The following is a 12258-nucleotide window of genomic DNA, read 5'->3' on the forward strand; positions in this document are numbered from 1 at the left end:
AAAGAAAGTTCTTAAAATGTCTTTTCTTTTGAACTGGAAAGTGAAATGTAAAGTGTCTGTGTTTGATTTCTGGTTACATTATTAAGCCTTCAACCCATATTCCATTTTTGTACCAATTCAAGACCATATAATCAAAAGCATACATGGTTGTAACATTGGATCAGATAGATACTTTGACATGCCAGTACTCTATCTGTGTGAGGGAATTCTTATTGTTCATTCCCTGTTGATATCAATAACCTCTTAGTTCAGCCTTTTTACTTCAGTCTCTCAATATATTTTGTATACGATTGAGAGTTCTCCTTAATTTTGAGTCCTCTGTCTTGTCAATTAAATTACTTTGAATGTCTCCATGGCCACAACTCCACTAGCATGAATATAAAAGGTACTTCAAGGGTAATAGAGGATATTGCACCATTAGTGGACAGGTATTCATTAATCATTTTTTTTTTTTTTTTACCTGCAATTCACCTAATGGCCACTGATATCTTCTATGATTTGTCAGAGAAATTCATCATATTCATCTATCACAATTTCTTTTATCAATATTTGGAGTCTGATCTTGTAAGCTCACTCTGTAAATTGTGCTTTAGAGAAAGTATACAAGTAAAACTTAAGAATAATGAATAAGACAACCAATGATCCCAATCTGATATTACTTCAACAGTGAATTCCAATACAGCCTCGAAATTCCCATGTGAGATGTACATATGCATGGAGAATGTTTGCTTCATTATAAAACTATGAACTGTATACTTGAAAGACACAGCCTAATTTACATTTTTTTTAAAAATTGGAAAAAATAAAACATTTCAAAATAAAATAATTAAAATTAATTAATATATTGTGCATTGTTATCTTCAAAGTAGTTTTTCAGAGTATTTAAGATATGCCCATATAAATTCTCTGATATTAGCACAAGAGTATTTTCAGTGTAATAGAAATGAACAATATAAGAATCCCATATTTGCCCTCCCTTTATTTCCTCTTTTAATAGATTTTTATTTTTTAAAGAATACAAAATAGTGTTAAAACAAAAACTTACAAATGATACAAAATTTCAAAAAATAAAATAACATGAATTTCACAGTATTTGTTGTATTACATAGTGTTGTCTTCAATTAGTTGTTCATATTATAAGATATATAAAACATTAAGAAGAGGATAAAGAATTGAAAGAAGACAACAAATTAACCATTAATTGTCCTTTCCATAGATAAGCAGAAATTCATAGTACAATTGTCCAAACCATCCTGCTTGTGTACATAGATATATCTCTTTCCCCCACTCCCTCTCTCATCCTTCTGCTCATCTCTAATTCCTTCTGAACAAGCTCATTCCCTGTCCCAGTATCTATTGTACCCTTCATATTCTTTCCTTCCTTTCTCTTCTCTTCTCTTCTCTTCTCTTCTCTTCTCTTCTCTTCTCTTCTCTTCTCTTCTCTTCTCTTCTCTTCTCTTCTCTTCTCTTCTTCCTTCCTTCCTTCCTTCCTTCCTTCCTTCCTTCCTTCCTTCCTTCCTTCCTTCTATATTTAGTATAGGGTCTCAATACACAGCTGGGATTTGTAGTGATCCTCTTGTTTTCAGCTTCCCAAGTGCTGAGATTACAGGTGTGCACCACCAACCAGCCTCAATCACCGCCTCAGCATGCCCCATGGGCAGGGCCAGCATGGCACGCCAGGGATAGAACCCTAGTCCCTGTGCTCTACCTAACCAGCTGCTTTAGTCCACTGAGATATATTGCCAGCTCTTATTTTCTTCCAGGATCTTACACTAAAGAGAAAGTACAATGTTTGCACATGTGGGCCTGATTTATTTAACTTAATATGTTCTCTAGTTGCATACATTTATAATAAAATCCTCAAATTTATCCTGTTTTATAGCTGAATAATACTACATTGTGTAAAATTTCATCTTTATGCAGTTAATGGCCATTTGGGTTGCTTCTAAAATTTAGCTATGATAAATTGTACTGCTGTAAACATGGGTGCACATAAATCTCTGAGGTATGATGTTTTCATTTCTTCTGGAAAAATACCTAGGGGGGAAATAGCTGGCTTGAATAGGACCTCCAATCCTAGCTTTTGGAGGAATCTCCACACTGATTTCCATAGTGGTTGTACAAATTTGCACTCCCACCAACTGGAGAAGGGTTCCTTTTTCCCCACAGTCCTTCTAGAATTTGTTACTGGCTGACTTCTTGATGTTAGCCATTCTGTCTGGGGTGAGATGCAATCTCAGTGTTGTTTTAATTTGCATTTATTGAATGACCAATGATATTGAACTTCTTTTTCATATATTTACTTGTCATTTGTATTTATCAGAAAAGTGTATGTTCATCTCAGATGCCCATTTTTGCATTGGGTCTTTGAATTTTGGGGGCCTGATTTTTAAAAATTCTTTATATGTTCTAACTAGAAGTCCTTTGTTATAGGAACAGCTGGATATAATTTTTCCCCAATTTGTGAGTTTTCCTTTTACTCTGTTGGAGATTTCTTTTGATGTGTAGAAACTTTTCAAAAAGATGAGATTCCAGTTGTTGATTCTTTGAAGTTGTTTCCTGTGCAGTTTGGGTTTTGTTCATGAAGTAACTACTACTATATCTTCAAGATTTTTACCTACATTTTCCTCCAGGAGATTTAGTTTCTATTTTAGTGTTTAAATGTTTGATCTATTTTGACTGTAGCTTAGTGCATGGTAATAGACGTGGGTCTAATTTTAGCCTTTGCCATGTGGAAAGCCAGTTTTTCCAGCACCATTTGTTAAAGAGGCTGTGTTTCTTCCAGTGCACAAATTTAGCCCCTTTGTCAAAAATGAGGTGGCTGAGTGTGTTTGTACTTGTGTCTGTATTTTCTTTTCTATTTCATTGATTTTTAGGTCTGTTTTTATGCCAGTACCATGAAGATTTTATCACAGGAGCTTTGTAGTATAATTTCAGGTCAGGGATTGTGACACTTACTGTCTTTCCTTTGTTACCCAAGATTCCTTTTTATATTTGGGGTCACTTCTGGTTCCAGATGAATTTTAGAAATGTTTTCTCTAGCTCTGTGAGGTAGAGAATTAATGGTACTTTAATTGGGATTGCATTGAATATGTATAATAATTTTGGGAGTATGGCCATTTTCACAATGTTGTTTCTTATCCAGGAGCAAGGAATATCTTTCCATTTTCTGAAATCCAATCTTTTACTTTCTTTGTTAGATTGCTTCCTAAGTCTGTCTGTCAGTCTGTCTGTCTATCCACCCATCTGTCCATCCTCCCTTCCTTGTTTCTTTCTTTCTTCTCTTTTTTTCTTTTGATGTTATTGTGAAAGGCATGGTTTCCCTAATTTCTCTCTTGGTGTGTACATTGTGTACAAAAATGCTAATTTTTTTGAAATTTAAAGAAAAAATTTATTGAAGATCTAAAAAACAATTCCTAAAAGATCGACTTTTCCAGAAAACTGTAGCTACACAATGCATTGTGTCTATCATGTTAAAACGTGCATTAGACACAAATACAAAAACCATGAAACAATTCACCATCCTTCAACAACTTGAGCAAAGGTAAATGCCTAAGGAACAACATGGATGACTTGCAAAGGAAGGGCTCTTTAAGCATCATTTAAAAAAAGCACAAATGGATGTGTGTGTTCAGTTATATACACTGAATTGGACCTGTGGCACTAGGAATCAGAGCATTTTGTCATATAGCATTAACACATTATAAAAGTGCATAGTGTCAAAGGAATAGAACCACCAGCGCTCAAAAGCAGCTTTATCAACTAGGCAATAAAACACTCCAGCATGTCTCTCTGTTGTCCATCACTGAATACACTGGTAGCAACTTTGAAATGAAAAAAAAGAAAAAAGGAGCTGTAATCCCTTTTATTTTCTGTTTAAGATCAAACAAAACAAACAACTCTGTTATACACTAACATCTTCAAAGTACATCATTTGTACAAGAGAAAAACTAGGAACAAAAACATGTCGACAGAGATCCAAACACCGGTGAGTGCGCCTCACACTGCTTTCTGATGGTACTCAGGAGGGGCCACTACATAATCACTGGCACTAAACAAAGTTGCCGAATTCTTTGCCAGATACTTGAGGAAATCATGAAGATAATTCAGTAATAATGCAAGGCTCTTCTCATCCAGAGGTGTATAGGCCAACATTGCTCCAATTCGGACAAATAATCTCAGTAGATGTGGTGCTCCATACATGTGGGATGTGAGTGCATTAGGGTGATCAGCAAGGATCTCAGTGTACTGTGGTCTCTCAAATTTGTAGAGGAGCTGAGTGCCCAGCATCACATTGAAGTATTCTTTTATTCCTGCTACAACCTCATTAACAGCATACTCTGTGTTTCCTCGGGATTTCTTATAATTTGCATAGTCCTCTAGAATGGAGTCCACATTCTTGGCAGGAAAATAGAACAGCTGTTTCTATCTGGTAATTAGATCCCAGTCATCAACAAGCCACGGCTTTAGCTCTTCAGGGATCCTTTACTTTAACTTCAACTCTGTTCATAAATGTTTCTTCATTTTCAACACTAGGATCAACCCAGGCCCTCTTCTGCCAAGGAGGCTGAGGTGCTTCACTGGTACTGCCACCATCTCCATTACCAGGGGTTTTTTGTTTGTTCCTTTTAGTTTTCATGTCAACATTTTTCTGTTGCAGACCAGATGTCTTCTTTCCTGGAGCAGCCCCTCTCATCTTTCCCTCTGCATACTGCTCCTGATTGGCCTTTTGAAGTCCACGCTCTGTCTGCAGATTGGTATCCACATACTTGAGCACTCTGCTTTCTGGAACGCACTCATCCCAATTTTTATTCCAACCAGTATAGTGTATAAAGTATTTTAGTTGTTTGTCCTTTATGGCAACCTTTACACACTTTGCTTCATACAGAAGAGGGCCATGAAAGCACAGTACTCGTTCGCCCTCCTGGAACTTGGGCTTCAGGTCCTGCTTGGGCGCCATTTATAAGTGATTTGCCGCCTCCTTCTCCCACCACCCCCAACTACCGCCCCCTATTCTCTACCCCACCCGAGTTCGCGTCAGCTAATCATTTTTGAGTGTTAACTTTATATCATGCTATGTTACTAAATTTGGTTATTAAATCTACAAGTCTCTTAGTAGAGATTTGAGGGTCTTCTATGTAGAGTATCATGTCTTCTGCAAATAATGATAATTTCACTTCTTCCTTTCCAAACATTATTCCTTTTATTTTTCTGTGTTGTCTAATTGCTCTGGCTAATATTTCCAAGGAATGTACTGAATAGTATTGGAGACAATGCACATCCTTGTTTTGTTCCTGATTTTCAAGTGAAAGCTTTCCGTTTTTGTCCTTTTAGTATGATGTTGGCTGTTGATTTCTCACATATGGCTTTGATCAGGTTGATATATAGACCATGTATTTCAACTTTCTGTGGGATTTTCATCGTGAATGACTATTGGACCTTGTCAAAAGCTTTTTCTGCGTCTACTGAGATGATCATATGGTGTTTGTCTTTGGTTCTATTGATTGTGTATTACATTTATGGATTTGTCTATGCTGAACCATCCTTGTATCTTCATTTCCTCTTTTCTGCATCCTTTTCCTACTTGTCTTTGGGCAATTTATTTGCATTTTACAATATTGGTTATGCATTTTTAACCTTGTTTACTCTTTCAGTTTCTCTGGCCAGGGAGAAAATATGGTGTTTATACATGTGAGTGTGATATATTTTACTTAGGAATATGGTCTCAAGTTCCATGCATTTACCTATAAATGTCTCAAGTATATCTTTCTTTATATCTTAGAAGTGTTCTATTGCATAAAAAGACCACATCTTTTTAATCATTTATTATCTGTTGCTAGGCATTTGGGTTGTTTACATGAGTAAACTTTAGAAATTGTGCTGATATAAACATAGGTGTGCATATATCATTGTGATATATTTTTCCTCTTCTGAGGACATAATCCAGAAGGGGAATAGCTCAGAACAATGAGAACCCTAATACTAGTTTTGGGAAAAATGTCCATACTTATTTCCACAGTGGTGGGAGCAGTCTACACTCCTACCTTAGTGGAGAAAGGTTCCTTTTCTCACTGTCTCTCCAGTAATTGTTATTCATTGATTACTTGATGATAATCATTCTTTCCAGAGTGAGATATAATTTCTGTGTTGTTTTCATTAGTATCACTGGAAACACCAATGATGTTGAACATTTGGTGATATATTTATTGGCCATTTGTATTTGTTTATCTGAGAAGTGAGTATTCATCTTAGATCCCTATATTTGTATTGGGTCTTTGAATTTTCTTTTAAATGTATTTTTATAGGGTCTTACTACACAGCTCAGACTCATAGTGATTCTCCTGTTCTCAGCCTCCCTTGCACTGGGATTGTAGGTGTGTGCCACCACGCCTGCACTTGATGGCTGGATCAGTGTGCCTAGAGGTGGAGTCAGTGTGGCATGTGGTTCTGGGAATCAAACCCCAGTCTCTGAACTTGCCTAAGCAGGTGCTTAGTCTCCTCAGCTATCTCATTGGTCCTGTGTCTTTGAATTTGGTGGTATCTATTTTTCAATTCTTTCTATGTTTTAGATACACCACTTTTGTATGAGGGACAGCTAGTTAATTATTTTTCATTCTTTGTGTTGTGTTTTCTCTCTGTGATTTCTCCTGTGTTTATTGGGCAAAAGAGACTCCATTTTCTTTTGTAACTGCATTTTAAAAGTCACTTATGTTCACTTAAACTGTAGATAAATTCACTCTCTCACTGCTTTCCATGTAGCTAACCATGGAAAAAACATAATCATAAAAATAGGAACAAATAGTTAAAACAAATTGGGAAGTAGGGTAAATGTTAAACCACAATATCCCATGACCAGCATATAATCAACAGTGTTTGGGAAATGTAAATCTCATAACAATTATGAGGCATTCTTGAAAAATTCCTGAGAATAAGATAATATGGTGATGTGGTTGCTATGAAAGCTTAAAAAGTATATAACCTGGAAGTAAAGTTCAAACAGTTGCCAACATTTTGCTTTCCTGCCTTGGCATCAGATTGTTGACTTCCAGCTTTTAATAAAGCTACTTTGCCCCTATTGTTTTGGTCTGATATGAGTGCTTCTGTTACTGGTACAACATATTCTGTAGGGCCCAGCAAGATGGCTCCATGAGGAAGATGTTCATTTGAGGGGTCTTGTGCAGAGCCTTGTTGGCTACTCCTGTGGTCAAAGGCCACCCCAGTTGATTTTAGTTGGCCAAGTGAGAATAAGTATGAGGTAGAAGTCACAGCTGTGAAGCAGAACAACCAAAAATCGTAGTCATTGTTGGATCTAACAGGACAGTTGCTGCAACTGTAGCAGGTCAAGGGAGCAATACCTTTGGCGTGATGGGTTTGGGTCCCATGCCTGGGCCATGTCTGAGCTGCCAAAAAAGGGAGTCTTTGGGCCAGACATAGTCAGTCTAAACTTCATCAGGATGGTATACATGTGCCAAAAGAACAAGGCTGGACCCTTGTATCAGGCTGGACCCCAAGGAGCGACCAAGACCACTAGGACAGGCATAATTGAAGCAAACAGCCATATCTTTATTTCAGGCTGTGTGCAACCTGGCCAAGGATAAGAAGGGCACTGGTTATGAACAAAGGAAGAGTACCAGTTTACTTAACATACTTGCTTCGACTACTGTTCTTAGTCTGCTACAGGGGATGCCAAATCCAACAGTGCTAGTCATATTTCAACTGCTAAAATTACAAAAATAAAAAAATTTGATATAGACCACTATTAAGTCTCTCTGAGAAAGATTTATATTAACTAATTGACTTCACTTGTAAGTCTTCCCAAGGCTTAGGCTCCTTGTCTAGAGATGGATGACCTACAATGGCAGATAAAGCCATGGTGCCTCAGAGGAGAAGACAAGGCTGATATAAATAGTTGTTTAATTAAAACTCCTGGCTAACTTCCTTTAGACAGACTTACAAGTTAAAATGAGAATCCCATTGGCTAATTTAAGTACTACTTAGGACTGCTTCATTGTCTCCATTAAAAGAGATACATGTTAAATTATTCAACTTACATAAAATGGCAAGAATAGGAACTTCTGTTATACACAGTATATTGGTGGTGCACACAATTTAGAAAAAGTGGAATGCTGAAAGAAAATATGAAAAAGGTGAAAATATATTCACAATTGGCTGGAGTTTTTTTTTTTTTAAGTGAGTAACTAATAACTAAAGTAGATTATTTCTTATTAAAATGGGCCGAAAAGACAATATTCTGAGGAAGATAATGCACAAAAGGTCAGAGAGGCTATTATCAGTGTAACTAGTTACAATGAGCCTAGGAGAAAAAGCAGAAGAAAGGGTGATACTGAGCAGATATGGTAAAAAGACAGAGTTGACCAAGAAAACCTGGGTCACAGTCCTTGCCCTGTTCCCTTCCTTCCTTCCTTTCTTCCTTCCTTCCTTCCAGGGACCCTCTGGCACTGTCACAGCACATGACCATAGTAGCTCTTCAAGTCTGCGGAAAAAAAAAAAAGGCCTCCAATAAAACTACCTTGCAAAAAATGGGAAAGAAACCAAATGGAAAAATTTAAAAAGTTGAGGAAGCAGAACCTGAAGAGTTTATAGTAGAAAAAGTACTGGACTGATGTGTAGCAAATGGGAAGTTGGAGTATTTTCTGAAGTGGAAGGGATTTTCAGATGCTGACCATACATGGATACCTGAAGAAAATTTAGATTGTCCAGAGTTAATTGAAGCATTTCTTAATTCACAAAAAGCTGGTAAAGATGGTACAAAAAGAAAATCTTTATCTGACAGTGACTCTGAGGACAGCAGTTAAAGAAAAAAGAGATCCTGCTGACAAATCTAGAGGCTTTGCTAGAGGTCTTGATCCTGAATGAATAATTGGTGCCACAGATAGTAGCAGAAAATTGATGTTTCTCATGAAATGAAAAGATTCAGATGAGGCTGACTTGTGATGGCAAAGGAGGCAAATATGAAATGTCCTCAAATTGTAATTGCTTTTTATGATGAGAGACTAACTTGGCATTCTTGTCCAGAAGATGAAGCTCAATAACTTACATCATATATATAATATAAGTCTTGGTTTTGATTTACTAGTGTGGAAAAAAAATTCTAATGAAACTCAAGTTTAATATGTCAGTTTTGAAAGTAGTATTTGGGGGAATTACTGGGTTTTGTTTGTTTTGCATATCTATAACACTGGTTACTTTGAACAAATAAATAAAGCTTTTGTAGTTGCAGCCTTTATCAGAAAAAGAGGGGGGAAAAAGACAATTGATTGTGGTTGCAAATTCTAACAGATCAGAAAGGCAATTTCCGAATTATGAATTGTCAAATTCAGACATTAGATATTTAAAAAATAGAAAATAAATGCCAATTCTGACTCAGAAGTAACTTTTACAAAATGTTCTGTTATAGAGAATTCTGACAGCAGTGTGGCTGATTCACAGTTGGTGTTCTGGAGCTTCAGTCAATGTAGCAGGGAGCCATAGAGCAGGCATAAGAGACAGGTCCAGTACCTGACAAAGGTAGTTTGAAAAGTAGAGGCTTTCTTTTGTGGCGAACTTTGAGCTACAATGCATGAGGAAGACTCCTGAGATACACTGTGGAAACACAGTAAGTGGAAATGGAGGTGACAAAGACCGGTATTGGAAACCAAATGGAAAGAGAAAATCATTACATCCAAATGTAGAATGTGAGTTTTTCAGAGGGAAGTTGGACCATTCTTGGTCTATTGACCAATTATACCACAGGTATGGAATACACAGCACCTTTGGAGAAGATGCAACAAACTGAGGAAGGGAGCCTGGAAATCAGCAGAGTGAGGCCACTGGAATAAGCTTCTTATTCTCCTACCTTCCCCATCCAAAACAGGAACAATAAGAGATATTTTCAGACCACAGTACCAAAGAAATGGAAAGCAAGACAGAAATCAGAAAACACTGATGGACCTCGAGAAAAGTTAAAAATCAGAACATATACTGGTTAAGACCCTAATATGCATGCAGAGAAAAGCCATGGCATTGAGTATTTTTTGAGTGGCAGCAAAAGAGAGGTAAGACAAGGGGAAAAAATACTGGCATTCATTTATTCTCGAACAAATACCAGGTGGGTTGTGCTCCCAGGATCCCTTGCTCATTTAACACACCCATCATTAGACACTCAACTGAGAACCTTGATCTCCCCTCACTCAAGGCACTTAAATTCAGTAGGTACCCTGAGGAACCACCACATTTATGCACCTATGGGAGATACTTTTCAGAAAGTAAGAAAAGCACTGGAAATGACAGCAGAGATAGGTAATTTAGCCAGAGGACAAAATGTAGTGTGTTTGTGTCAGATGACTTTTAGAAGGAGAAAGTAGAAGTAGTGCCAGGGATTTGTATGCAGGAAGGAAAATGAGAATCAAGAATCCATGCTGAAAACAGCAGACAACTGGGTGATAAACATCCATACTGCATGCTTCCTTCTGTGATTTAATTGACTTCTGATGAAAGGAAAAGGTCTGAAGTTTGTCATGCTCCGAGCACAGCTTACAGAAGAATGGAAGTTCAACGTCAAGTCACATCACCTTGGCTTTGCACATACAGGCAGGTAATAGAAAAGTTTAAAGCGGGGACCAATCCAGAGACCAGGAGGAGCTGGCTATAAATGAAGGAGTTGAGGAGGCCCACACATTGTGATCACCACGACTAAGGAGGGTGCAGATACCAGAATGAGTCAGCACAGAAATTCATTCTGGTGCTCCTTAACTTTTCAAAATTAATGGACCTTCCATTGCCAAGATCCCATAAAGAAATTCATGATTACCAAAGCAGCACAACATAGAATACTAAAAGATATTTTACATGGAGACTGTATAGTCAACAATATTAAGGGGATTAGTAGTTTAAATATATGAAGCAGGGTGAACAGTTAAGCCCCAGGAAGGCCTCCAAAGCTGTCTGGAGCTCAGACTGGCTTCCACAATTTGTTTTTTTCAATTTTTCATTCCATTTTTTCTTTTGCTTAACTGCGTCTCACCAGCAGAAGTGCATGCCAGCTGGGTCAGTTGGTCCACTCCAGACCATAGTCTCGGAGCACCCCCACCTCCATGTGTGAAGTAGTTTCCCCCCTCAGCCTGTTAGGGTCTGATTTGCCATCAGAAAAATGACCTCTACTTTTTTCTTCAGTGATAAACACTGATGATTAGTAATCAGCTGTTTTGTATATTTGTTTTCAGGTTTCATTTCAATAAGCACTGTAATTATAGCTATTAGAATAAAGTCTCTTAACTATTTTTAAAAAAAGAAAAATAATATAAGACTTGTAGGTGTCCACAAAACAGCAGGAGTCAACACAAATTACATAAAAAAAAAAATATTTGCAAAAGTAGTAGCAGAAAATTTTCCACGCATGGAAAAAGAATCTGACTTATAGTTAAGTGAGGCATATAGAACTCCAGGGCCGGGGAGATGGCTCAGTGGAATAAGTGCTTCTCTGGCAAGTGCAAGGGCCTGAGTTCAATCCCCGGTTCCAATTAACCATAACCAAAATAAATCTACACCCAGACACATAATAATGAAGATCCCAGAAATTCAGCAAAAAACAAAACAAAAACCCCTGAATTTTAAAAGCTGTTAGAGAAAAGAAAGAGATCACCTATAATGGGAAGCCCATCAGAATCTCAGCAGATTTCTCAACAGAAACCACCAAGTCAAAAAGGACAAAGTAAAATATTTCAGATCCTGAAAGAAACTTCCAACTCAGATTGATGTGCCCTGCAAGACTATCTATCAAATTTAATGGAGAGATAGGATACTTCAATGACAAAGAACAACTGAGAAATTCATTACAACCAAGCAAACTCTATAAAGAATACTGACAGATATTCTAGAAAGACAAAAAAAAATGACCACAACTTCAAGAAAATCAAGAGAAAGGAACCACAAAGCAGAGCAAACAATTGAACAGGGGGGCAAAGTAGGTAGCCTACAGCAAGAAAATAAAATGACAAATATAAGCCAATAGACCTTATCAGATACAAAAGTTACATTTCTGGGTATATAGGTCTTGCTATATCTTGGTCTTAACCATCCAGTGGGAAAGTATAAAAATGAGGTATATGAAGTAAATCCACATTAATACGATGAGCTGTAAAAGGCTCAAGTCAATAACTTCTGAGGATAACCCACTAATATTATGGACTGCTAGACAGTGTTAGATTGTTTAGTTGAATTCAAACACTTATAGTATTTAGATGCCAATAGAATATTCAC

The 12258-nt window shown here is 37.2% G+C and overlaps 1 pseudogene; it reads right to left on the reverse strand.

Moving 5' to 3' along the window:
- Nucleotides 1-3956: 3956 nt before the first annotated feature.
- Nucleotides 3957-4960, reverse strand: LOC101572319 (annotated as a pseudogene).
- Nucleotides 4961-12258: the final 7298 nt, after the last annotated feature.

This window comes from Octodon degus, unplaced genomic scaffold (genome assembly GCF_000260255.1).
Source record: "Octodon degus isolate 3935 unplaced genomic scaffold, OctDeg1.0 scaffold00119, whole genome shotgun sequence".
Classification (NCBI taxonomy): Eukaryota; Metazoa; Chordata; class Mammalia; order Rodentia; family Octodontidae; genus Octodon; species Octodon degus.